Consider the following 26,608-nt stretch of genomic DNA (forward strand, 5'->3'; position numbering starts at 1 on the left):
ATAACTAACTGCAACCAAACGCTTGTTGGAACTTTGGATTGAAATTTCCCTTCGTGCTTGAGTTTTCGGTAAGAAGCCTCCAGACTGAAATTTTCTGGCAAGATTAATTGATTGAAATCGATTTTTTTCGGGCCACCACCCAGTAAACCACATATCGTATAACAAACAGCAAATAGAGTCGCATTTCCGTCCACCAAAAATCTAAATCGCACTGCATATCAAACTTTGTCAGATTATTGTCGAAAAATGTTGTATTGAATGCATCGTATACGATAATTTTTACCGTAGTGAAAATCAATCGTAAATGTGTGAATAAAAACTCGTAATGACTTATATTCCTTGCGATATCTCATATCAGTGCAAATGAATGTCTATGTGAATCGTAATACAATCGAAACCACTTCAGTCCAAATGGCTTGTAGAAGTTTCAAGCAGTTGTAAAGATATAAATTGTGTAGTTTATGTTGGACAAAAATCCGATTCACTTCAAGATGTGCAGTATGGTGCGGTGGTAGAGTATCCGCCTGCAGATCCGAAGATCGCATGTTCGAGACTTGGTGCTGGTAAGATTTTTTTTATATTTCAATGTTTAATCGTAATACTGTTCATATGATGTCGGGAAAAATCGTGAAATAAAACTCGTATGTACCTATATCGCCTCCACTTTGGTACGTATATAGCCAATCTGTACATTATATACGATTAAGTTGGTTCTTATATAATAGCCTATATCAAGAGTTATAGGTACCAAAATGTTGACTGGGCATTTTATACAAAAGAAGGTCAATCCGAGATAAGCGCAAAACTTAATCGTTTCGAGTGGCAGAATAACAAGCGCGTTGAAATTGTCCGACAACTCGATGATTTTTCGCTAAGCCTCCATCATTTGGAATAAATTTTCAGCTTTGCCATTGCTACCAACGCCCGCGTGCTGCTGTGTTCGCTCCGCTGCATCAAATTTTATCGAACCGCTATTTGCAGAATCCCGATCAAAATGGCTCGCACGCGCCGGAAAGCAGCTTCTTGTGTTCAATAAATTAAGCCCGTTAGCCCCGCCCCTTTGTGATCTGATGTGGGTGTAAATATAATGTGCACTCATAACGATTAATGAAGGAAAGGGCCTAATGGAATTATTCCATTAGATATAAGAAAGCTGCTTTCCGGCAAGCGCGAGCCATTTTGGATAATGACAAATTCTAAGAATCCTATGAAATTTTCTCGCAAGATTCTGAATTTGGTTATGAGATGTTGGTTATCTACATACTTATTTTTTTACCGGGATCTCAGCAAAATGTTCAACTTTTACCGAGATTCGCACAGCCGTGCCCCAGCAAACATGTTTCTTGCCGAGATTTCTGTCAAAGTTACTGAAAATCAGCAAATAATTTGCCGAAAATCAGCTAACAAACGTTATTTTCGCCGGAATATCAGTTTTTTGTTTTGCTGGCGCACGGCGGTGCGGATTTTTGCTGAGCTGCAGAAATAAAAACTGAGTGTGAAAGTTGCGTTACGTATTGTTACGTAGAATAATAACAGAAATTTGACTCAAAACGAAGTTTCTTCATATTACAAAACATTATCTCTTGGCATCTGTCTGTCCGAGCCGATGCCACCGAAACAGACCATTTTCGCAATTAAACCTTTCTTTTCAGAAAATTCTGGTCTTAAGAAGAACAAATTTTCTTTCCCCAATGCGCCTTTCCAACAACTAACTGACACCACAATTTGTAATAAATTTTGAGCATCGCCACTCACTGGTGGCGCGGGATTGCAACAGCGCTATTTTTTTAGTCAACCATTTCTTCATATAAAATGCTAGTTCGTTGAGGTTGAATGATCTGCAGCAACACACCGAGGACCATCTCCTTTTTGACATCCTGGTGGTAAATCAGGTAAGCCAGAAGTAAAAATGTTATACAATATGGGCCCCAGTATGCTGCCTTGAGGAACACCAGCCCTTACAGGTAATCTATCAGATTTAGAATTCTGATACTTTACCTGCAGTGAGCGATCTGATAAATAATTTTGGTTCAGAGGAAAATTAAAATAAAATAATTTTACAATCAAACCTTCATGCCAAACACTGTCAAATGCTTTCTCTATATTAAGAAGAGCAACTCCAGTCGAATATCCTTCAGATTTGTTGAACCGAATTAAATTCGTAACTCTTATAAACTGATGGGTGGTTAAATGCCAATGGCGAAAACCAAATTGCTCATCAGCAAAAATAGAATTGTCATTAATATGAAACATCATTTTATTCAAAATAATCTTTTCAAACAGTTTGCTTATTGAAGAAAGTAAACTGATTGGGCGATAACTAGAAGCCTCAGCTGGATTTTTGTCCGGCCTTAAAACTGGAACAACTTTGGCGTTTTTCCATTTATCTGGAAAGTATGCCAATTGAAAACATGTGTTAAATAAATTAACCAAAAAGGATAAAGTGCTCTCAGAAAGTTTTTTGATAAGTATGTAGAAAATATCATGATCACCCGAGGCTTTCATATTTTTAAATTTTCTATAGAAATAGAATATTTAAATTGTATAGTAATAGATCTCACTTCTTCCAAATTAGTTCCCAACGAAGGGTCAAAACCATTCTCTTGATTGAAAATGTCTTCGAAGTTCCGTGTAACCTGATCCTCAATTGGACTAGTGAGACCTAGACTAAAATTATGGGCACTCTCGAACTGCTGAGCAAGTTTTTGAGCCTTTTCGCCATTTGTTAATAAAATTTTATTTCCTTCTTTAAGCGCTAGAATTGGCTTTTGAGGTTTTTTTAAACGAATTTTCGTTAATTTTCGTTAAACTGGGATCCACCTTCGAGACATTATTCTCAAAGTTGGTATTTCTCAGAATAGCGAAACGTTTTTTAATTTCATTTTGCAAATTTCGCCAAATAACTTTCAACGTGGGATCGCGAGTTCTTTGGTATTGCCTTCGCCCTACATTATTAAGACGGATCAGTAGCTGAAGATCGACGTCAATAATAATGGAGTTGAATTTAATTGCACATTTAGGAATTACAACGCCTCTGGCTTTATTAATTTATTTGTCAAAGATATGAGAGCATTATTAATATCACTTTTGGTATCGAGAGGAATATCAACATTAAAATTCCTATCGATGTACGTTTTATATAAACTGCTCAACGATTTTTTTTTCTTTTAGTGTTAGTCACCGCCATCAAATTTGCTCCGATTCACTTCAAACTGTCTGATATGTAATTCCCATTGATTCTAGACCAGGCCAAGATGAATACAGTAGTAGGTGCTCCAACCTGCCAAGTTTGTGGGAGAGAAGACGGCGGGGGAGAAAAATTCATTTTCAGTGCAAAACGAAAACAAACCGGCTGGCTCTCCCATACTAAAATCCAAGATGGCTGAATCGTGAATTTGGCAGATTGGAACACCTAGTGGTGTATTCATCTTGGTACAGACCAGGGATTGAAAGCGTGAGTGAAGCGGACGAGCATTGATCTAATTCAATCTTAGCATCCTATGCCAGTGAGTGAACAGCCTTGCTCAGATGGATACCAAACAACGATTATGAGCGATCGTTGCTGCGTAAACAACGAGCAACAGAGTTCACCAAGCCAAACTTGGTAGGGTAACGGTACCAATAGTGGAGGTAATAGTAGATCCACAAAAGAAAATATTTTAAAAATTGATAATTATAGAAAATTTACAACTTTCATATCTTAGCCAATAGATAAACTAATAAATTTGCTAACAAAACTGAAATAGATGTCATTTAACATCAACAATTACCAAATATTGCTTGCACCACTATGGGTACACTGTTCCTTTAGTGGCGGTAAAAAATAATTTTGGTTCCTATAGTGGTGCTATTCATTGGTTTCTTATGGGACTCGCCACTATTGGTACAGTTGCACCACTATAGGTGCAAGGGAGTCAATTTTGTTAAGGAAAATCATTGTTTTCAATAGTTTTCCAAGCGAAATCATAAGATAAGTTGCATTTAACAGGATATTTAAAGCATGGCGCATCAACTTAAACCAACGTAAAGTGTATAAATATGATAAATCTCATTAAATCCCCACTACCTCCACTATTGGTGCTACCTCCACTAAGGGTACGGTTACCCTAATGGTATCTAGGGAAGCTACGACTGGAGCATTTGTGTTACGCTTGTTCTACTGGAATAAAACCAAAACATATCAGGTGTTCTGCTTTATTCACTCTGCTTTCAAGTTGCTGGGATGGAGGAGAGAAAGTATTAAAGCCTCCCATGCAATGTATCAGAGTTCCATTCTCATAGCGGACTTAATTTTTCTTATGTCTGAAAAAAAAATTCTAACAGCGTGTGGTAACAACACTCATTGTTAGGTTACCAAGTGATTTGCCTCGCTCAGCTTTCTCCCATTGGTGAGCGGTGAAGATCTTTACCGTGCGGGACCGAAATCCGTACAGCACCGAAATCCGTCCACCTCATGAGATATCAATAAATAAAAGGAGGTGAAAGGTAATAAATGTAGGAATAATTAATCTTATCCTGTTCATATACTTGACAGTAAGCTTTTAGGGCATTGAATTTGAAAGGAGGCTTTGAAATTAAAATCACAAAAATCAAAAACAAACCTCCACCCACCAAACGCGAAGTTTGTGCCGCCATTTTGTTTTCGGGTAGAGCATAATTGCACCAAAAGTAACTGTGTTTTAATTGCTAATTGCAAATCATTACATAAGATGAGCGGAATACAAATCGAAGGGATCGCTTCTCAAGGTGCATATCGAACTATTTACAATGGTAGTTTAGTCAATCAGACTGCTTCAATTTAAATATTTAGTTAAGAAATAGCTGTACGGATTTTGATCCTTTGATTCGAAATCCGTCCTCGGTGGACGGATTTCGAGTCAGGAGTAGTTGATTTAATTCATTATTTTATCATGTTTTTCGTAGTTTTTAATAAGTAGTAAATGTAGTAAATGTGAAACACTTCAAAAGTTGAAGCCTTCATGCGCATGTGAAACACATGACAAACGTTTTATTTACATTCGATTCCTATTTTCTAATGACTTTTTCATATACTAAGGTGCTTAAGTGTACGGATTTCGATGCCCCACGGTAAACATTGAATCAATGAACGCCAAATTTCAACGATCTAAAAAGCATCAGCGATTGGGCCGCAGCATCAAATTGGCATGAATTTAGTCGATTTTTACTCATGATCTGATTTTTTTCAATGCCTGTTCTAGACTCTAGAACATAAAACAGGGAGAGCGTTTTGTTCATTATATGTTCTAGCAACCAAAATCGATCTCCATGTTTCTGGGCAAGCCTCGAAAAGGCATAGGGGAAATCGTCGAATGTTGAACAGTTTGGACCTTTTAATCGAATAATGGACATTTACAATCAACACTGCGAAGCTATCGACTTTACAATGTCTCGGCAGAATCTTAAAACATATTTTAATAGAATAGAATTCGCGATCCCAAAACATAAGACAAAAATATAACATTGTTTATCTGCACTATTTAATCTCTAGCTAATTTTTATTATGAACTAGACGACCCGGCAGACGTCGTAGAGCTATGGAAAATTATGGACGAGAACAGCTTCCCTGGGAAGCTTACCAGACTGATCAAAGCAACGGTGGATGGTGTGCAAAACTGTGTGAAGATTTCGGGCGAACACTCCAGTTCGTTTGAATCGCGCCGGGGACTAAGACAAGGTGATGGACTTTCGTGCCTGTTGTTCAACATTGTGCTAGAAGGTGTCATGCGGAGAGCCGGGTGTAACAGCCGGGGTACGATTTTCAACAGATCCAGTCAATTTATTTGCTTCGCGGATGACATGGACATTGTCGGCCGAACATTTGCAAAGGTGGCAGAACTGTACACCCGCCTGAAACGTGAAGCAACAAAAGTTGGACTGGTGGTGAATGCGTCAAAGACAAAGTACATGCTTGTGGGCGGAACCGAGCGCGACAGGGCCCGCCTGGGAAGCAGTGTTACGATAGACGGGGATACCTTCGAGGTGGTCGAGGAATTCGTCTACCTCGGATCCTTGCTAACGGCTGACAACAACGTTAGTCGTGAAATACGAAGGCGCATCATCTGTGGAAGTCGGGCCTACTACGGGCTCCAGAAGAAAAAAGATTCGCCATCGTACCAAATGTGTCATGTACAAGACGCTAATAAGACCGGTTGTCCTCTACGGACATGAAACATGGACAATGCTCGAGGAGGACTTGCAAGCACTCGGAGTATTCGAGAGACGGGTGCTTAGGACCATCTTTGGCGGTGTGCAAGAAGACGGTGTGTGGCGGCGAAGAATGAACCATGAGCTCGCCCAACTCTACGGCGAACCCAGTATCCAGAAGGTAGCTAAAGCCGGAAGGGTACGATGGGCAGGACATGTTGCAAGAATGCCGGACAGCAACCCTGCAAAGATGGTGTTCGCTTCCGATCCGGCAGGTACGAGACGACGTGGAGCGCAGCGAGCGAGATGGGCAGACCAGCTGCAGAACGACTTGGCGAGCGTGGGGCGTATCCGAGGATGGAGAGATGCGGCCTCGAACCGTGCATTGTGGCGTCAAATTGTTGATTCAGTGTTGTCTGTTTAGATGTTAACTAAATAAATGAAAATGACCCGGCAGACGTTGTCCTGCATAGTAGGCGAAAATGCGCGTTGTGAACTACCCATGCGAAATTTCCATACGGTTCTTAATTTTAGTTTTTCACTATTTTCTTAACTTTTCCCGTGATTTTCGCATGAAGAAATATCATATAAACCCGTCGGAAACGATAACCGACATAGTTGCTGAAGGAATGAAGAAAATCCATCCAGCCGTTTTCAAGTTATGCGGATACGAACACAGACCATTTCATTTTTATATATATAGATAAGAAGATATATGTTAAATATTTCAAATCGATGGATATTAGCATTAAGAAATGAAAAATTATTTATATTTATATGTACTAGTCTACGATGGTTGACAAAATAAATAAATAAGTTACATTTCTTCCTTGTAGTTGATCACCCGCGAAGAATGCAGGAGTGGTCAACAACAAGAGAAGATTTCAGCCGTTGATTATTTGAAGAATAACTCTAGTGAAATAATTTAAAATATTACCTTATACGCGGTTACTAATACTGTTAGTAAAGTTTCATTCAAGTTCAGGCTCATCTGTGGTAAATTGAAGTACAAAGCAAACATTTATTCTCTAATCATATCACTAACAATTCCACTTGCCACGTTCTAGAAACTCGTTTAAATGGAAAATGTTCGCGAAAAAATGAACATCACTTCCTCCATCGCACAGCTTGCGGATAGATTTGAACGCTTCAATCATATATTAGCTGCTGATAGTTACAATAATTGACGCTTCAACCTCGTTCTAAATATTATGTTCGTTTCAACCATGCAAACGACAATAAGTCGGAACTAAACGTGTACAAATGTGGTTATCCGGGAACAGCCGAAAAGCTTAAACCAATGACGAGATCACCCACCATTGGCGTCAAAACTTCACGTGTGCGCCAATACTTGACTTCAACACTCGATAATTGATTCATGTGCAGCGTATGTGGAAAAATCTGCTGCCCACGGGAGTGTAACCGCGAGGGCATTCGCATTGGATGTTCTCACAATTTAGAAAATCCATCGACCCATAGTTATTTAAATTATTACATGGGACGTCACTCGATGTGTGCGTTCTTTCACCTGGAATCCGTCGCGTGACGTGTCTTTTTTTCTCTCAGTGACTGTGATCCACAGCAGAGGGCAGGGGTGTAAAAAGCACTCCAAATAATTCGCCGAATGTTGAGCGCCTGAAATCTTTGCTTATTGTTGAACACCCGTACATATGTATTTTAACCGTTCAACATTTGGCGATCTCTCCTAAAACGCTTTTAGGAAAAGTCTAGCAAATTAGACAACAACTATTACTAAGTAGAGTAGTAAAATGAATCAAATGATCTGCAATGCTTCTAAAACTGAACTGCTTAAAAAGATTTGTTTAATATGTTTTGAAGATCGTTGAATAGCAGAACATCAACTTTAATGGATCAGTGCACTAATAAGACTAAATAAATTTTAAACTAATGAAAAGTAAAAATGAAACAATACAAATTTGCCATTGAGTTATAATTACCATTTTCAATAAAATTCTAAAAATTGAACGTGGGTCATTCTACCCAGAATAGGGAACAACTATGTTACAAATTACAAAAGAATAGGTATGCATATAAAGATTCAATATTATCAAAATATTAGACAATGTGGTTAAATAGAAATGCAAGGTAAAAAGAAGTATAAAATCATATCTCATAATTGTGTACTCTTACCTAACTTTAAGCTAAGTTTCCACATTCCAACGTCGCATCAGCACAATATTCCCCACATATAGCATTTTTTGTCTCAGCTCATCTCGGTATTGGTATGTACATACATGAAAAACTCTCCGGATGCGGATAACAATGGGACTTCCGTTCTTCAGAATGGCACTGACTCGATAAAATGCAAACGTTGATTAGCCGGCGCACTGATGAAAGCAACCGTGTTCAAGCGCTTGAGTGACTTTCCCCACACCGTCCAAACCGCTGGGATCGCAATACTGTCGAGCCGATTTGACGAGATCACCTATCAAAAGAGACACACACAAAGCGTGGTTTTTCCTCCTACTCACGCTTAGCAATCGAATGGGAGGGAAATCGCAACCAGAAAGATCTCACGGGTAAATATTGACCAACACAAGCAGGGGACAGTTGATTGTTACACAGGCAAACAGAAGTGAAAACCACGCATATGGTACACGCAACAGAACGTTCCACGACTAACAACAAAAAACCTCTGCTTAATTCTATGGCTAGAAAAATTTGCTCTTTCACTTCGCCAAATAATTAAATATGGAAAAACGCATTATAGGCAGAATATTGTCAATTTAGTAATCCAGTACTTCATGAGAACTCCAACTGGACAGACACGAGCATGTTCGGTTCAAAATTCTTGAACGCATTCGGTACTATTGGGAAGTTATGGTGAAACGCAAAACGGATTATTGCACAACAGAGCAACAGTGAAACTACATTAGTTTGGAAATCAATAGGAAGCCAAACCGAACAGCGCCTAATCTTATGTCATACAAGTGTTACCCAATTCATGGAATTCCTAGTGTCTGATTATTAACGGTTGTGAACAAAAGTCATGCATTTCTCCATAAGTGATATATGTTGAAAACTGGTTGAAGTTCTACGAAGATTATGTAACATCTAAAAAGCAGTTTGAGAAATTAAATTTGCGAATATTCGGGGGTCAAGTGATAAAGCACATTTGGAAAAGGCAAATGATTGGCTGGTGGAAGCTCCAAAATAGTTGAAAAAGTTCTTACCGCAAAAGTGTGAAAATTATCAAAACAGTGAGTATTCTTTTCAAAGACAATTTCGTAAACAGTGAAGAACTTTGAAGGACATCAACTACTAAGTTTTGCTTATTACGGACTCGGCAAAATCTGGTGGGGAGCTCGTGGTGTCTTCGGTCTAAGGACCTTATTTCCAGAAATCCATATCCTTGAAGCACCTTCTACACGAAAGTATAGGTTATCCATTTTCACGTAAGTCTATTTACAAAATGTACTATCGGGGGTCATTTTTCAATATATTTTTAGGGGGTCAAAAAAGGCTTTATATGAAATATGAAAATATTAAAAAACTATGAAAAATAAAAATCCTGAAAAATATAAAAAATGTTCTAAATCCCCCGATAAAACATTTTGGTATACCCGTCCGTGACATATAAGAGGAAATTGTATACTTTCGCGTAAAGCGACAGGTATCTCAGAGATACTGATTTTTATGAAATAATATTTTCCCTTAGATACACCTATGACCCATCAGAAAATTTATTCATTTTATATAATAATATGATTGTCAACAGTTTTCATGATCTCGAAATATTTTGCATTTTTTTATCCACATCATTGGTCTGAGACGGGTGGGGTTTTGTGATTTTGAACGGCAGTTGATAAAGTTTTTTCATTGTTTAATCTCCCAAACTTGTATTGAATCAACTTTATTTCTCGGGTACTTATTCAAAAGGACGTATGTGATTTTGTAAACAAAGATTCAAACGTCGATTTGTCCGATCTGATAGCCCTCCCACGCAAACCATCATCATAGACAGATAGGGGGAGGCTTCTGCTACCTGTTGGTGGTGTTGGTTTGCGTGGGAGAGCAATCAGATTGAATAAATCGACGTTTGATTTTTTGTTTACAAAATCACATACGTCCTTTTGAATAAGTACCCGAAATTTATGTTTGTCTTGCTTCCTGCGTTGGGAGCATCCGTAAATTACGTAACGCTTCGAGGAGGAGGGGGATTACCCGAAGTGTGACAATCCACACAAAAAATTTAAATGATTCATACAAAATGTGCGACATACGGGTGAGGGGGATGAATATGGCCAATTTTTGCATTACGTAATTGATGGATCTTTCCTATCGTTCTGTGTATTTAGTATAACGTCCTTGCAGTATCTTTCGAATAAGAAAACTAATGGTTGAAGCCTGAGCAGGAGCGACGACCTCGATAACAGAAATTGGTATGAAGTAGCCTTACATAAGAGGTAAAATACCAAAAAATAATACCAAAAACTTATATGCAGAATACTTGAGGCATAACATGCTTAGGTATTTCAATACCAAACGAATAAGAATTGGTTATGCATTTGGTATAAAAATTCAATTTAATAAATGAGTGTGTTATGGCTTAAGTATTGTGCATATTAGTTTTTGGTATTATTCCTTTGATATTTTACCTCTTATGCAGGGCTAGTTCATAACACAGAATAGTATAAATAACAGAATTAGGTATTATTGAGCCAATTTCTCCTGCTCGGGAGGGATTGTTTCCCTCTTTTTCTTCAGAATAAACTTGTCCCGGCCGTGATAGCAAATGCGGAATAAGTGAGATCTCACTATATACACAAATTTTACTTACCGAATATCTTAAATTGAAATGTTTGATCAAATTTGTCATCCAAAAATGGCTCAAGGAGAATGGGGATGGGCTTGAAGAGCACTAATCTCTTTTTAACGGAAAACAAGGTGGATGTCGTTCGCAAAGTTCAGGTGCATAAAAAACCCCTCACGTAAACTAGGAATGACGATATTCTTCTTTTCTTGACTGACATTACATCCCCCACTGGCACATTGTCGCCTCGCAGCCTAGTGTTAAGGTCTCAGTCAGAGGTTTCCAAACTGTGGATCGCGACCCCAGGGGGGTCGTGGGCTGTTTAGTGGTTGGTCGCGAAAGACAAATCTTAATTCATAATTTTGTTACTTTTTTGTCCCACAAATCTAATCCATATTTTAAATTAGGATCTAAGTTATGATTGGATGATTAAAGACCAACAAACCTGACGAGGTCAACGGCCTTTTTCTGTTATACGATATTCGGGCAAGTAGAAAGAGGTCCTATACAATCCAAATCTGAGCCCCAAACTCAATCCAAAACCAATCCTAATCCAATTCGAATCCAATCTAAATCAAATCCAAATCAATTTAAAATCCAATCCAAATCTAATTCAAATCCCATCCAAATATAATTCAAATCCAATCCTAATCAAAACGAAATTCAATTCAAATCCAATCTGAATAAATTTCAAATCCAAATCCAACCAAAGTTCAATTCAAATCCCATCCAAATCCAATCCACATCCAATTAAAAAAAAAATGACGAAATTTGGACAAATACAATGATGGGGTAAAAAGCAATTTATTATGATTTGTCCAATCTAACGCGAACTCATTTTTATCTAATTTCACAAAATCAATACATTTGGTACCTGGTGGGTCGCAAGCAATATGGGATTCTGCTAGGTGGGTCGCATATCCAAAAGTTTGGGAACCTCTGGTCTCAGTTATTAATTAACTGCGAGGTTTCTTAGCCAAATAACCATTTTTGCATTTGTGCATCGTGAGGCTAACACGATGATACTTTTAACCAAACCGAAAATTGCCTGGACCGACACCAGGAATCGGACCCTCAGCATGGTCTTACTTTACAGTCGCGCATCTTACTGCACGGCCAATGGGGGCTCATTCTTTATTTAATTAATACTTAAATATTCGACGCCACTATACATGGTTTGACGCTCCATCCACGGTTACGACCCACGTGCGTCAGATCGATTTGTACTTGGTCCGCTCACCTAGCTCGCTGTGCTCCTCGTCTTCTCATACCTACACAGTATAAAAATGTTACATCATATATGATGTAACAAAAAGGCGGTACACTCACGCTCCTCTAATGTGGACGTGTACCATACACATGTGGAAGTGTTGGTTTGAGAAATGGATTGCGAGTGATTTGACTATGCGTCCAATTTGGGAATCTCGAGCTCGTTCAGTAGCCGCTAGGTTGTAGGCCGACGGAGGTCCTTCGTAGCTTAGTTGGTTAAAGCACCAGTCTAGCGTACTGTAGGGTCATGGGTTCGAGTCCCATCGAAGGGAAAGTGGTTACCTCCAATACATTTTCCAAATCAATATCTTCCACATAACGTACATATTCACATATGAGTTTTCATAACATTGTAAATCTTCTGTTATGTTTTCACACTATTTTTTCGCCAATATTTCAGCTTAACCACAAGGCCTCTCAATGAACCAAATTATCCTGTTCCTGAACATCATCGCAACTATATAGTTTTGATAACAAAATGCTGATTACCCCCAGACACGACTAAATATTCACCGCGATGACGCTATAGAATCGGAACTTGAAGAAAATTTAAAGACAACCCTTGTGACGTAGGCCGTTGTCATGCGATCAAGAGGACGCAATTTCTTTTTTTTTTTATTCTTCATTTAGGTGTTTTTTAAGAGGATGCAAAGACGCAAAGGAAACGAAGTACTACTACACGCAAAAAAGCGTTCTTGAATTTGTGAACCAGCAAGAATACACCATGATTTGAGTCAGGGATTCGAGAACATCAGTCACGTTTTCCAGATCGTTCCAGAAAACGTGGCTGTTGTTCCCCAAACCAAAATATACCGTGATCTTGTTAGTTCACGTATTCATGAACGCATTTTCGTGCGTGTACAGGCAAATGCTAGTGTAAATACACAAAATGACCTCCTCACCATTCTCACACTATGTTGGGGACATATGACCCAGCTTTTTTCCACTTATCCGGTAGCTGTTCTGTTTCCCAGATTCAGCCTGTTCAGACAATTGGCCAGCTTTTTCGGGCCCATCTTGATGAGTTCAGTTCTGACACCTGCCGTTTTGTTGTTCTTGAGCTATTGTATGGCATCCTTAACTTCTTTTAAGGTGGGGGCTGGTTGGTTGTCATCGTCCGGTGAACTGACGTAGTCGTCTCTTCCGCTGCTAGATTTTCACTCCACGCACTCCTCTTCTTCCAGGCGCTGTGACAAATTCAAGGCAGAATCCTGCCTTCAACAACGGACAGGCCATTTACACAACACCCAGTAGAGAATTTTCCGATTTACGAAAGGTTTTCTCCTTACCAGGGCGGGAATCGAACTCACACTCCACAGCACGTTCGTTTAGACGACTGACGACTACGAAGCCCTGCTGGGTAATGCACACCATTGGTACTTCGCGTACTTTAAGGAATAAAATAGACCCCATTTCGCTTTTTTTTTCTCTTACCCAGCTACTTTTTTCCCTACCTCTCCGTGATGCCGCCCGGGGTACGAGCCCTCTCAGGGCAGATCGGGTAAGCAACCCCGGTGAGAACTACGGTCGAATGCTGACAGGGAAGGGAGGTTTGCTCCTCTCCGAAGGTGAAAATCTGATCGAGCGTCAGATCTCCATGCTAGGAGCAGCTCACAACAGCGTCTGTCCCTCATGTTAGAGGCGTCTAAGTGCCAGCGAGAGACTCCTAGGCAGAATGGTGCTCCGGATATTTAGGGAGTTTGGAGTCAGGCCCTGTTAATCAGCCTTTTAAAAAAACAGCATCAAACAATCAGCAAGAGGAATGACATTATTATGAATCTTCGATCTTACAGGACTGGGTACTCTGTTACAGATTCCTGGTACTTTAGAAACACTTGCTCTGAGGTTCAGGAAATATGATTAACTTGCTATCGAACGAAACCATATGATATCAAACTTCGAAGTTATGCATAACGATGGCTGTTGATATATTTTCTGTGTGTCCTGAGTGTGAGTGTCCTCCGAAAATGTGAACTCATTTGGATTAAAACTGATTTAGCACAAGCCGTTTCAAGTTTGCATGCAAAATAGTATGGGGAAATTTATTTTTTCATTATACTGATTATGACGCTTCCTCATTAAGCGCAGGTTAAAACAAAACCTACATAGCTAATAGGAACACTCAAGAGCTTTCACTCAGCGAAAACCGGATCTTAATCAATCGTTCCAATAATTAGTAATCGAATTTAATCTATACTGTAGTTTTCTGGAGCAAATTGCGCAACTTCTAAACAGGCAACATTGCTGCTCGTAGCGCGAAAGATAGCACACACAAATTCAGACTACTATATTGCACTGCCTGTTTCAGTGATGCCCTCGAAGTAATTTAAAGATCATGACTAAAGATTCGCAAAAGGTATTAAAATCGATTGCTAATTATTGGAACGATTGATTAAGTTGCGGTTTTCGCTGAGTGGAAGCTCTTGAGTATCCCTTTTAGCTATGTAAGTTTTTTTTTAACATGCGCTTGATGAGGAAGCGCCATAATCAGTATAATAATAAAAAAAAAATCCCCATACTAATTTGCATGCAAACTTGAAACGGCTTGTGCTAAGCTGACAATCTTTACATCATGTGTTTGGCACTCTCCGTAGGCCTTATCAAGGCTATCATAGAACTCATCCTTCATGTCATCAGGCTTATCGTTCGTTGGGGCATAGATGCTGATCAGGCTATAGTTGAAGAATTTGCCCTTCATTCTCAACACGCAAATGCGGTCGCTTATCGGCTTCCACCGGATAACACGCTTCATCTGCTTCCCGATCACCATGAAGCCAACTCCTCGTTCTGCTCTGTCACCGCCGCTACAGTAGATGAAGTGTTCACTCTGGGATCCACCGCCCGGAATTCACGTTCTCCAGTTCTGGGCTACCGCCGACCTTCTGCAGCTCTCGAGCCAAGAGCCCAACACGTGCGGGCTCATTCAAAGTTCTCACGTTTCAAGATCCGACCATCCAATCGTTGGCCTTTATTCGTTGCAGGGTCTGTTACCATTGAATCAATCCGTTTGCTCTACTTTTGCCTTTCTTGGTTACTGTAGAACCTTCGGTAGGCTACCTTACCAGGCTTGCGCAACCTACATAGCGTTGAAGGAGCTGCCTTCTCGATGCTGACACGATGCAGCATGATGTGCACAGTTTAGTTTAGAGTCCCTCGCTGGCACTCGGACGATTATCAGCTGCCCCTAACATGGGAAACGGACGCTGTTGTGAGCCACTCCTAACATGGAGAACTGGCGTTCGATCAGATTTGCACCTCCGAAGAGGAGCAAATCCCCCCATAGTTTCCACCGGGGTTGGTTACCCGATCTTCCCTAAGGTTGCTCGTATCCCTGCCAGCTCCACTAGGAGGTAGGGATAGGAGTTGCTGGATAAGAGGCGAAGGACTGCGAAATGGTGTCTAACCAGGTTTTTACGCTATATTACCATAATGCTTTGAATAAACCCTTTTGACACATGGCGCTTTCACTATATTTTTTTTCTAAGCCATAAGTTACCATTTCTGCATTCGTATATTATGAGGCTAACACGATGATACTTTTATGCCCAGAGAGGTCGAGACAATTTCCAATCCGTAAATTGTCTAGACCGGCACCGGGAATCGAACCCACCCACCCTCAGCATGGTTTTGCTTTATAGCCGCGCATCTTATCACTAGACTATGCTTTTAGGGTTTATATTACACATATTTCCGAGCTTCTCCTTCGACAGTTGGATGCTTACAGACTATATTTAAGTTGCACATTTAATAAGGGAATGGCATTAGAAAGTTTTTTCGTGATTCGGAAATCTTTATAGAATATCTATGTTATGAAATGTTGTAACTTGTCACCCCGGGAGTTCTTGTGTAGACTGAAACCGACCTATACCCCAAGCTGCTGGTCTGACCAACGCAACGGCTGCTCCTGTGGTGGGCGCAGAAGGTGTTTTTATCCCGGATTCCACGGCGTGTGAGTGTGGGGAGTTCCGAATGGAGACAACCCTAAGAAAAATTCACTGGAACTTTACCTTTATAATTTATTACACGATGTGCGGGCGATGTAGTATAGCGGGGTAGCCGGGTTCAACAGGAGTACCACGATGGAACTAATAGAAGGGCGCCAGGCGGTATGCTACAGATATTGTGAGATGTCGACTAGTTCGACGGCGATTCCACAACGATTTTATTTCGAATTAGGTCTGAATGATGCCGGTAACAGGGCGTCGAATTACACGATGCTGGTGGTATGTTTCCGAGAGTAAGAGCTAAGCCCTCTACGTAGTGGAACAGAACGTAACGGCGCGATTTAACTGTAATGCCAAATATTTTCCGTCAAATTCTACCGTCACTGTCGCTGTTCCCTTTACTTTAAATTTTAATTAAGTTCAATCAAAGTTAATTGCTTATATTCCGGGGATTAAACCACCCGGCTTGGACTGAGGTTCGTGGGTTCGAGTCCGATCGAAGGGAAAGTAGTTACCTCCAATACATTTTTCAAATCATTATCTTCCACATAATGTACATATTCACATGAGTTTTCATAACATTTTAATTAAGGTTTAATTCCGGTAAAGTTACACAGTCTCAGTTACACCCCATTAAACCATCTATTTGAGCAGATGCTCACTGTCGATGCTACCAACTTAATTCCGCGTTTATTCTTTTATTTGTATTTATTTAATTTTAGAACAATGCATGTTGATCATTGGCTACGAAACAAGCATTGAAAACATTTGTACTCCGTAATAAATTATATTAGGAAAATGTAGTAATTGTTATTATTCGTTACCGTTGAAGCTAGTTTCCAACGATATATTTAATAAAACATGTTATTCATGCTGCTTTGAAATTTTGTTGGCATGCATTGATTCACCATTCTACCAATCCAACAGAAACCGTTAAATTGCGGATTCACTGCCACAATATTTGGATCACATGAATTCCTGAAAAGGGGTGATTATTTCTAGAACAGATAAGAGGTTTATTTTTGTCGCTGGCCTCTATCTGGTTCTCTGTTGAATATTGTTTTCGCTATACTTTCTTCCGACATTTGCACTAAGCGACCAGCCCAATGAAATCTGCCGTATTTTATACGATTCACAATATTTTCTTCATTGTACACTTGATACAGCTCATGATTCATGCGTCTGCGCTACACACTATTTTCTAGTTTTTCTAGATTCGGAGTTTTGTAGACAGCACTTTACAGCATGTCTCGTTCAACAAAACCCTCCACTACTGCTCTGCGATCGATTCTAATAAAGTCAATGTAGTCCGCAAAGCCCAGAAGCATATGCGACTGTGTGATGATAGTGTCGTTCCTCTGCACGCCAGATCTCCTAATAGCGTTCTCGAGTGCAATGTTGAACAATAAATTCGAAAGAGCATCACCCTGCTTCAATCCGTCTAAGGTCACAAACGAGGTTGACACTTCGTCTGCAATCCGAATACTTGATTTCGAGCCATCCAGCGTTGCACGTATCAGTCTAATCAGTTTCGCCGGAAAACCATGTTCGGACATTATCTGCCACAGCTCATTTTTTTACTGAATCGTACACTGCTTTGAAATCAATGAACAGATGGTGAGTCTTCAAGTTGTACTCCCGAAATTTATCAAGAATCATCCACAGGCTAAACATCTGATCCAACGTTGATCGGCCCTCACTAAACCCTGCCTGGTATTCGCCGACGAAGTTCTCCTCAAGCGGTCTTAGTCTGTTAAACAGGATACGCGACAGGATTTTGTACGCCGCGCGCAGAAGGGTGATCCCTCTGTAATTGGCACACTCTAGTCTGTGCTTTTTCTTATAGATTGGGCATATGAGGCCGGCAGGCAGTTTTTCATCCTCCCATATTTTCTGGATTATGTGGTGAAATTTTGTTGGCATGCATTGATTCACCATTCTTCTAATCCAACAGAAACCGTTAAATTGCGGATCCCTGCGATCCTACCAGCACAAAACCTGGTCCCAAGCCCATTGCAATTCTTTATATATGTATAGAGTTTAGAACCTAGAATATAGAATTTATTATTTAATTTGAAAACATACCGCTGTCGAAAATGTGAAATTTTTTGACACATACAGAAACAAATTCAAGTTTCAAGGCTACTCTGATGTTGATAAGAAGTAAGTTCACAGCATCCCCTTATCGTCTTTATGCCTAGATTAAAAAGCTGGATTTTATTCCCTCAGGTCTCTTCAGGTACGCGAAGTACCAATGATACGCTTTACCCAGCATTTGCCGTGTCATCCAGGAATTATGGGGAATTATACCATCAAAAAATCTAAAGAACTGCAGCGCAATCGCCCCCGCCTTCATCAACCGAGGTATTCCATTTTTCTAAAACTCTCTGGAAATTTCCCCCAGATATTTTATTTAAAGAATTTTAATTTAAAGAAAATCTTCTTCAGGAATTCTAGGAACTCGTTATACAAGAGTTGTGGAATACCCTAACATTAGTATTTTTGGAGAATTTCTTCTTCAGAAGCTCTGAGATATTCCAGTTTCAACGCAGTCATTTTTGAATAGGTCACTTTTTTACATTACGGCAGTTAGGTTAGAACACCAAATTCGAAAGCACTATTACTAGATTTCGAGCCATACACCAGTTACGCCGGAAAACCGTGTTCAGCCATCATCTGCCACTGCTTAATTATTTCCACTGAATCGTACACGGAAACAAATCCATTTCTTTGATCATGAACGAAATAATGCCAATGCGTGAGACCATGAACAAAAATCAAGATTTCAGGAGCTTTATTCATGTAGTGTACAATGCTCATCAGTCAATAAAATGAATAACCAGTTACACTTCGTTTTTAAGAAGTAAGGACGGCCAAGAAGCATCGCGTAGGGCTCTCACACAGTGGATTCGATCCTCATGTTGAACCATTTTTTAAATTTTTCCATCTTAGGGCCGATGCCCACGTAGCGGTTTTTCAACGCCACGTGCACGCAGCGTTAAAATAACGCTGGTGTGCATCGGCGTGGTGACGCTGCATTACCGCTTTTTCCCGGTGCACACCTGCGTCTTTTTGACGCCACGTGCACTCTGCGTTGAATTGACGCTACGTGGACATCGAGCCTTAACAACCCAATCGTAACGTTTTTATACATTACATAACAACAGATCATGAAATCATACACTAAATTCATGGTTTATTTTCATAACATGAAAACACACTGGATTTCAGAAATCATAAACTATTTTCTCTTTTCGGGGAATAGATTTTTTTTTCACGGTCTAGAGGTCTAGAGGACGGCTGCTGCCTTCATTTCTCACATCCACATTAGGACTGCCTGGATGAATTCTAAATCATTTAATTTCTTAGTTCTTGGGGCCACATAAAGCCTTAAATGGGGGTTTCATTTTCCCTGCATAATTAGAAATGATTCACCTACGAGAAGTCACTCTTGTTTTTGACGAAGTAGACTATTTTTACCAGTTTTTCGTAGCTTCTGGTTCTTTCAGAGGATCAATTTATGATTAATCGTAACGATTGTTCACCATGATAGTTTATATTTCCTTTGATAATTTCCCGAAAACATCACCACATAAATATAATTTTATTTGTTCAATGTATCGAAGTTTCGGATTGTTATACTGATAACCACTGATTCAATAAAATTATTTTATCCCGCTTTTCAATCCTGCCATCCTATCTGGCATATCTACAGTGAGACGAATAAAAAGCCATTCAAATGAAAAATAAAAACTCCATAACATAACTCCAATATTTTCCCACGTGAACACTTCCCTATTACGGTACCTAAAACCACCAACGCGTTTATTTAATAGAAAATAATGGTAATGAAGTTATTATAATGTAATACACCATGACAAACACGCTATTCTACAACTCCCGTACTAATTATTCATAGACAAATTTATTTAGACAAACCACAAAACGCGATTCAAATGACACCCAACACAGAACAAAATGTTATGTGAGGTGGCTACTCCACAACATAATCATACTTTTAGTCTGGCACGATATCTGAGCGCTTTTGACCTCAATCAGCGATAAATCACCATTTGTCCCCTTCAACAAATCACGTACAGATAGACAAGAGAGACAGAGAGAGAGAAGCATCAATCTGCAAAAAATACGTGCCACGGGCTGTTTCCAGAATCATCGAATCATGCCCCGGCCGTCAGATCTAAATTCATATCACTATTACAGCTGCTGCACTGACCAAAGCCCAACCAGAGAGCGCTTACCTCGAAATGATATAATTATATTCTATTTAGAGCCACCACGCATTCTTTTGCCGAAACCGCACCGCACCGGAGTGTGGAAAAGGTGGAAAACCACAAAGCGTAACAAATCAACTGTTCCGATCGGCGGAAGTTGGTTCCGGTTCTTCTCGCTCTCGTGGCGTGAAGCTACCGTCCAGTCATCTCTTTGTGACTTACTCCCTCCGAAATTCGAGGCTTTGCGTTCAATGCTGACTGTTCTGTGGCCAACTAGCAAATATGGGTGTTTGAAGCGTTCAAAGCCTTCAGTTACTTCATGAATTTGAATGTGCATGGAGATTAGTGAGATATGGATACGCGAAAACTTTGCATGATTTTTACATTTTTGGCAATTATCCTCCAAACACAAATACTGAGTTTATGTTACTACATGCTTGCATATGGCAGATGTTGCACGATTTATTCATCTATTGCTATTTTTTGTTATCTGCATTCAAAGGCACCAATGAGTTTTGCAGTTTAGGGTTTTTAGAGTTACATTTTATAATTGGTGCCATCCACAAACAACGAAAGAGGAGGGCAGTATAAACAAAGGACCACGATAAACCACACGAAGGGAGAAGTGTTTCTATCTTTGTCGGCAAAAAATTTCATTTTCATGCTGAAGTTCCTAAGAATTTTCTGTAGAAATTCCGAAAATTTTCGATTGGATAATTCAATGAATTTCTGGCGGAAAATTCGAAAAATTTCCGAGGGAAAAACAAAAAGAATCTGAAAATCCAAATGAATTTTGGAAAACTCTTATGAAATTTCGTAGAACTTCCCGCAAAACCGAACAAAATATTTCCAAAATCAAACAATAGAACTAAGAGAGACCTGACTTGACGGATTTGTTAGGGAGTACGGGAGACCAGGGCTAACCATCCTGGTTAGACATTTCGAAAAACGGGTTTCGCTGTTATAAACATGCATGACTTGAGCACATTTGTGATTTTTTTCATCGATAACAAAAATCTAGAAAAATAACTAAGAGTGAAATCTGTAGTGATTCAGTTTCATTCCAAATTTTTGACCACTATTCTAGTCTGAATTTGGAGCAAAATAGAACAAATTCCGCAGCAGTGTTCCATCCGTGTTTTTTTCTTTATTTTTAATTGAATAAAATCAATTAAATTAAATGATTACGGCCTTGGATCATGACTGGAAGTGGCCGTTTTACCCCGTTTATTTCCTTTCCATTTAAAATCGATTGCAAATAACTATTTCTATGTTTTCTGATGCTAATTTGAAAGAAAATACGATTGTTAATTCCGGCCTTAAATCATGACTGGAAGTGGCTGTTTTGCCCCATTTGTTTCTTAAAATCGATTGTGGCTAGCTAATTCTATGTTTTCTGGTGCTAAAGGTAGCCTCACTGCTCGGTAAAATTTTTCGCTGGGTTTTGGTCCCCGTGCATTTCAAATGGGGCCGGGATTTTTAATTCGCCCAAATCCTGAAAACATTGCATATGTAAAAATGCATGACGAAAATCCGCGGACCGAATTTATTTTATTTTCACCGTCTTCAGCTTAAGCTGCACAGACTGATATTCCTATATAACTCTTGTTATCGCCTTATGCTATTTATAAAGCGGTATCTATTGATATTGAAATCAAACGTGGGTACATCGTTGAGCATAATAAAACATTTTTCCAACGGGTGATTTTGTCCAAACATACTGCGAAGCCGATTTGTATAAAATAGGGGACGTAGGCGGGAACGACGTGCTGGAACATAGAATTTCGCCTGACGTAGAAGATCTGGGCAGTCTATCCGAGTTGGCGTAAGGTCTCAAGCTTTATTAGCTGACATCGGTTTTCGTAGGGGGCAAATGGAGCGGATCGTCCCATGGTAATTTACTTTACGCGAAACGTACAAAAGAACGTTGGACTCTTTCGATTCGAGATGCATGTAATTCCTGGTAAGGAGCCCATGCTTGGACGGCGTATTCAAGAAGGATGCGGATAAGAGAACAGTACAGTATTTTCAACGCATATACATCGCGAAACTGCAGTGCATTACGACGGATAAAACCCAGTACTGCGAAAGCTTTCGTTGTAATCCTGGTTACATGGTCATTGAATCGCAATTTACTGTCTATTGTCAATACCAGATCGTTGATAGCGTTACTTACTTGATACTTGATGGGCTACAGCTCTTCGATGAACCTACGCCGAATGGAGTATCCTTCTCCACTGGACTCGATCCTGGGCCAATCGCTTCCAGTGATAGCATTAACGCGTTACAAATAAATACCGTTTGCCGCGTAGGAAAAGTTCAACGGTGTCCGGCTCTTGCTGAAACTGATCACTTTGCATTTCAGAGCGTTAGACCACGTTCAGACTGGTGATATAGCTACTTGATATAGATAATCTTGACATGAGATGTCATATGCATTATTTGCAGTGAAAATAAGGTATGTGAACAATGGTGTCAAGTTACTCTATATCAAGTGATATAGCTCGTAGTCTGGAAGGCACATTAACCTCCATACCGTTTGATGTACACCAACTTGTGACGGCGTCAATATCTTGCTATAACGCCGCGCAGTCGACCAGTGAATTTATTATGCGGTATATTTTCATATCATCAGCGTACGTAATCCGATGTAAACTAAGTCGGAGGCACAAATCGTTGACGAAAAGTATAAATAACACTCTAACCTACTCAGTGACTGAGTAAAATTGTATTGTCCTCTCTTTTCTTCCCACGAAAATTGAGTAAAATCACTGAGTAGGTGAAAGTTAGCGTGTACCAACAGGTCAAGATGGCTACCTTGCGGCACGCTGGATGGAGTTGCGAAATGGCTGGATGTTGTCTTAATTTAACGTAAGCATGTCTGTCTCGTTGGTAGGAGCGCAACCACTTTAGAAGCCAGTCAGGGAATCCTAGTCTCTCAAGCTTTTGCATTGTTAGCTCATGGGGAACTTTGTCGAAAGCTTTCGAAAAATCCACGTATATGCTGTCCACTTGATATCGTTTTTCCAAACTGGAGTTGAGCATGCTTACGTACGACATTAGATTCGTGGTGGTAGAACGATTCTTCACAAAACCGTGCTGATATCAGAGATTATAGGTCTAGCCGCAAAGTACATTTTATCATGAATCAAAAGTTCCAGAGTTTTGGCCAGGCAGCAAAGGATAGAATTTCCGAGAAGATGCCCACGTAGCGTTTTTTTTTCAACGCCTCGTGTAAGAGTAGAACAGAACTAGGCGACAAAAATCCCATTCGACTAGATGCTGATGTCATAATAGAAACTTAGAACCAGTACTCGTCGATAGAATTAAACCACCTTCCTTTTGCCTGTGGATAGATATTAGCTTCCACACTGATACTCTTCCCTTCCTCTTCATACGGAAGCGTGGCAGAAGGACAGCCCTGAGATTTATATCGTCACAAACAGAGCTTTAAATAATCGAATATTTTTGGTGAAGCCCATCGGCCTTCTTTGTCACCCTTACTTCGTACATATTCATATTCGGCTGAACTTTGACAATTTCCGATCAAATATCAGTCAGTGAGTATTTATTTAGATTTCTTAAACTAATTAATTTATGTAGAAGTAAACACTCAAATGATGATTTCAACAATTAATCACATAAATCTGACCCCGATGTTAAGCTGAGGGCCAATTTTAGTGACAAAAGTCAACATAATCAAGGCCAATTATGTTTTCTTTAAACGCAATGACCATACCAGTACCAATCAAATGAATGAATATGTGAAGAAGAAAACTGAGTAAGTCATTCTATGTTTTGAATAGTCATGCGACGTTTGTCAATATTCGGTCCGAAGTTGCTTCGTGAAGGTGATTATTTCATGCTCTGGACACAAATATTGCCCTCCGCTCCTTCTCAAATCCACATCTACAAAAGAATCCTCATACCTGCCGTATCCTAACGGACCTATCAAATCTGTACTTTCACATTTAACTCGATTATGAACACGTATATCTAATACCTATTCAGATCACGCCATTAATTACATATAGAGTAACTGTCGTTTTACATATAAGAAAGGAAATTGAATGTATGAAAATGGCCAGAAAGTTACTTTTTATCATCATAAACGGCGTAATCTGAATAGGCTATTAGTGTGTAAGATTATTCAGTAACATTCCGATTTTATATCCACCCCCACCCTTCCCCCGGTGAATTTTGGAGTGATAAAATAGGGCATGTGACAAAACCGGAAAAAATATTTTCAATTTTTTAATTCATTTTAAACCTTGCAAAGGCAAAATGCGTAAACGGTATCCGTTATTTCTGGTTGAAAATGCTTTCCTTTAGAGGTACTCAGAAGTCGTTCATTATAAACCACAGGTGGAAAAAAAATATTTCATGAAAATCGTTGTTTGCGGTATATTTACGAAAAAAAAACACTATAATTAAAAAAAAAATTGGGGGTGACAAAATCTGGTCGATATAATCGGGAGTGGTAAAATCGTGTCGAGAACGTGATAAAATTGGGGGTAGACAAAATCGGGGAATGACAAAATCGGGTCAACACTGTATTAACATTTCCAAAAAAATATAGAAAACGTTCAACTTCACGCAGAAGTAATACACTCATCTCATTAATTAAAACCGCTAACCGCTCACTCGAGCGCTATATTGAACAGTAGATTCGAGAGTGCATCACCCTGCTTTAATCCATCTAAGGTAACAAATGACGTCGATATTTCATCCGCAACCCTTACACTTGATTTCGCCCAACGTTGTACGAATCAGCTGTATCAGTTTCGCCGGAAAACCATGTTCAAGCATAATTTGCCATAATTCATTCCGTTTCACTGAATCGTACGCCGTCTTGAAATCAATAAACAGATGATGTGTCTGCAAGTTGTACTACCGGAATTTATCAAACATTTGTTTTTTTTTGTGTCTTTATTAAGGAGACTTTCAGCCCGAGGCTGGCTCGTCTCCGGAAAATCAAACATTTGTCTCAGGGTAAACATTTGATCCGTCGTTGATCGGCCGTCACGAAAACCTGCTTGGTATTCGCCGACGAAGGACTCTTTAAGCGGTGTCAATCTGTTGAACGAAATACGGGACATAATTTTGTACGCCGAATTAAGGAGGGTTATTCCTCGGCAATTGGCGCACTCCAGTCTGTGCCCTTTTTTAACGAGAGGGCAAATGAGGCCGTCCAACCAGCTAGCAGGAATAACTTCGTCTTCCCAAATTTTCGACATAATATGGTGCAGAACTTCATGAAGCTTCTCACTGCCATGTTTGAGAAGTTCAGCCGAGGGCTGGTCCTTCCCCGCAGCCTTATTGTTTTTCAGCTCTTTAACAGCTTTCATACTAGTCATAAGACGAGTTTGTACAATCCCACCACTTAATTGTATCTTGACAGATACGTATTTCGACCTCAACAGTAAGGCCATCTTCAGTGTCTCGTACTTGAGTCAAGTACGAGACACTGAAGACGGCCTTACTGTTGAGGTCGAAATACGGAATTCAATGAGATTGTACAAACTCGTCTTATGACAAGTGAAGACATTCCACTAAATAGCTCAAAATAATTTTCTTATCAGCTTTTTTAATCTCATCTAGTGTAGGCGACTCCACAGCATGTCCATCGTCGCTAATATTTATTCTGTTCACCGATGCACCATCACTTCCACTATTTAACAAAGTCTCGAAGTGTTGCTTCCACCTGGCAGCCTCTTCGGTTTTATCTGTCGGCAAATTCCCTTGTTGGTCGTTGCACATGACGGGAGACGGCGCTGTCTTTCTCCGCACGCCATTGACAGATTCATAGAACCTCCGCATATCGTTCTGCTCCATTTTTTCCTGCGCCTCGCTAATCACTTGTTCTACATATTATTTCTTCTTTCTACGGTGGGTTCGTTTTTCGGCTGCTCTTGCTTCCTTGTACCGATCTCTATTCGATAGAATACCCAACACCAACATCCGGCTTCTAGCAACGTTCTTCTCGTCTGTCACTCTCTGACACTCCACATCGAACCAACCCGTCCTGGGTCGCCTCTGTGCAGTGCCTACCACTTCTCGTGCTGTTGTGCTCACCGCTCCATGGATCGACTCCCATAGATCGTTGATGTTGTCGCTAACGTTGATTGCACTTATCCGTTCGTCGAGCTTCTGACGATATTCTGCCGATACTCCTTCCGCCGACAATCGTTGGATATTGTAACGCATCGTTCGCTGTGATCTTT

The 26,608-nt window shown here is 39.9% G+C and overlaps 1 protein-coding gene across 12 annotated transcripts in view; it reads left to right on the forward strand.

Moving 5' to 3' along the window:
• Positions 1 to 8,901: 8,901 nt before the first annotated feature.
• Positions 8,902 to 26,608, forward strand: part of LOC134211609 (uncharacterized) — a 36,531-nt gene continuing 18,824 nt past the window's right edge. For 5 of the 12 annotated variants that reach the window (XM_062688658.1, XM_062688660.1, XM_062688662.1 and 2 more), the window contains exon 1: positions 8,913 to 9,386. The gene's annotated coding sequence lies outside the window, so the exon portion shown is untranslated. Of the gene's footprint in view, positions 9,582 to 26,608 lie in introns of all 12 variants that reach the window. The other 7 variants (XM_062688653.1, XM_062688656.1, XM_062688661.1 and 4 more) reach the window with 6 other exon arrangements.

This window comes from Armigeres subalbatus, chromosome 2 (genome assembly GCF_024139115.2).
Source record: "Armigeres subalbatus isolate Guangzhou_Male chromosome 2, GZ_Asu_2, whole genome shotgun sequence".
NCBI lineage: Eukaryota > Metazoa > Arthropoda > Insecta > Diptera > Culicidae > Armigeres > Armigeres subalbatus.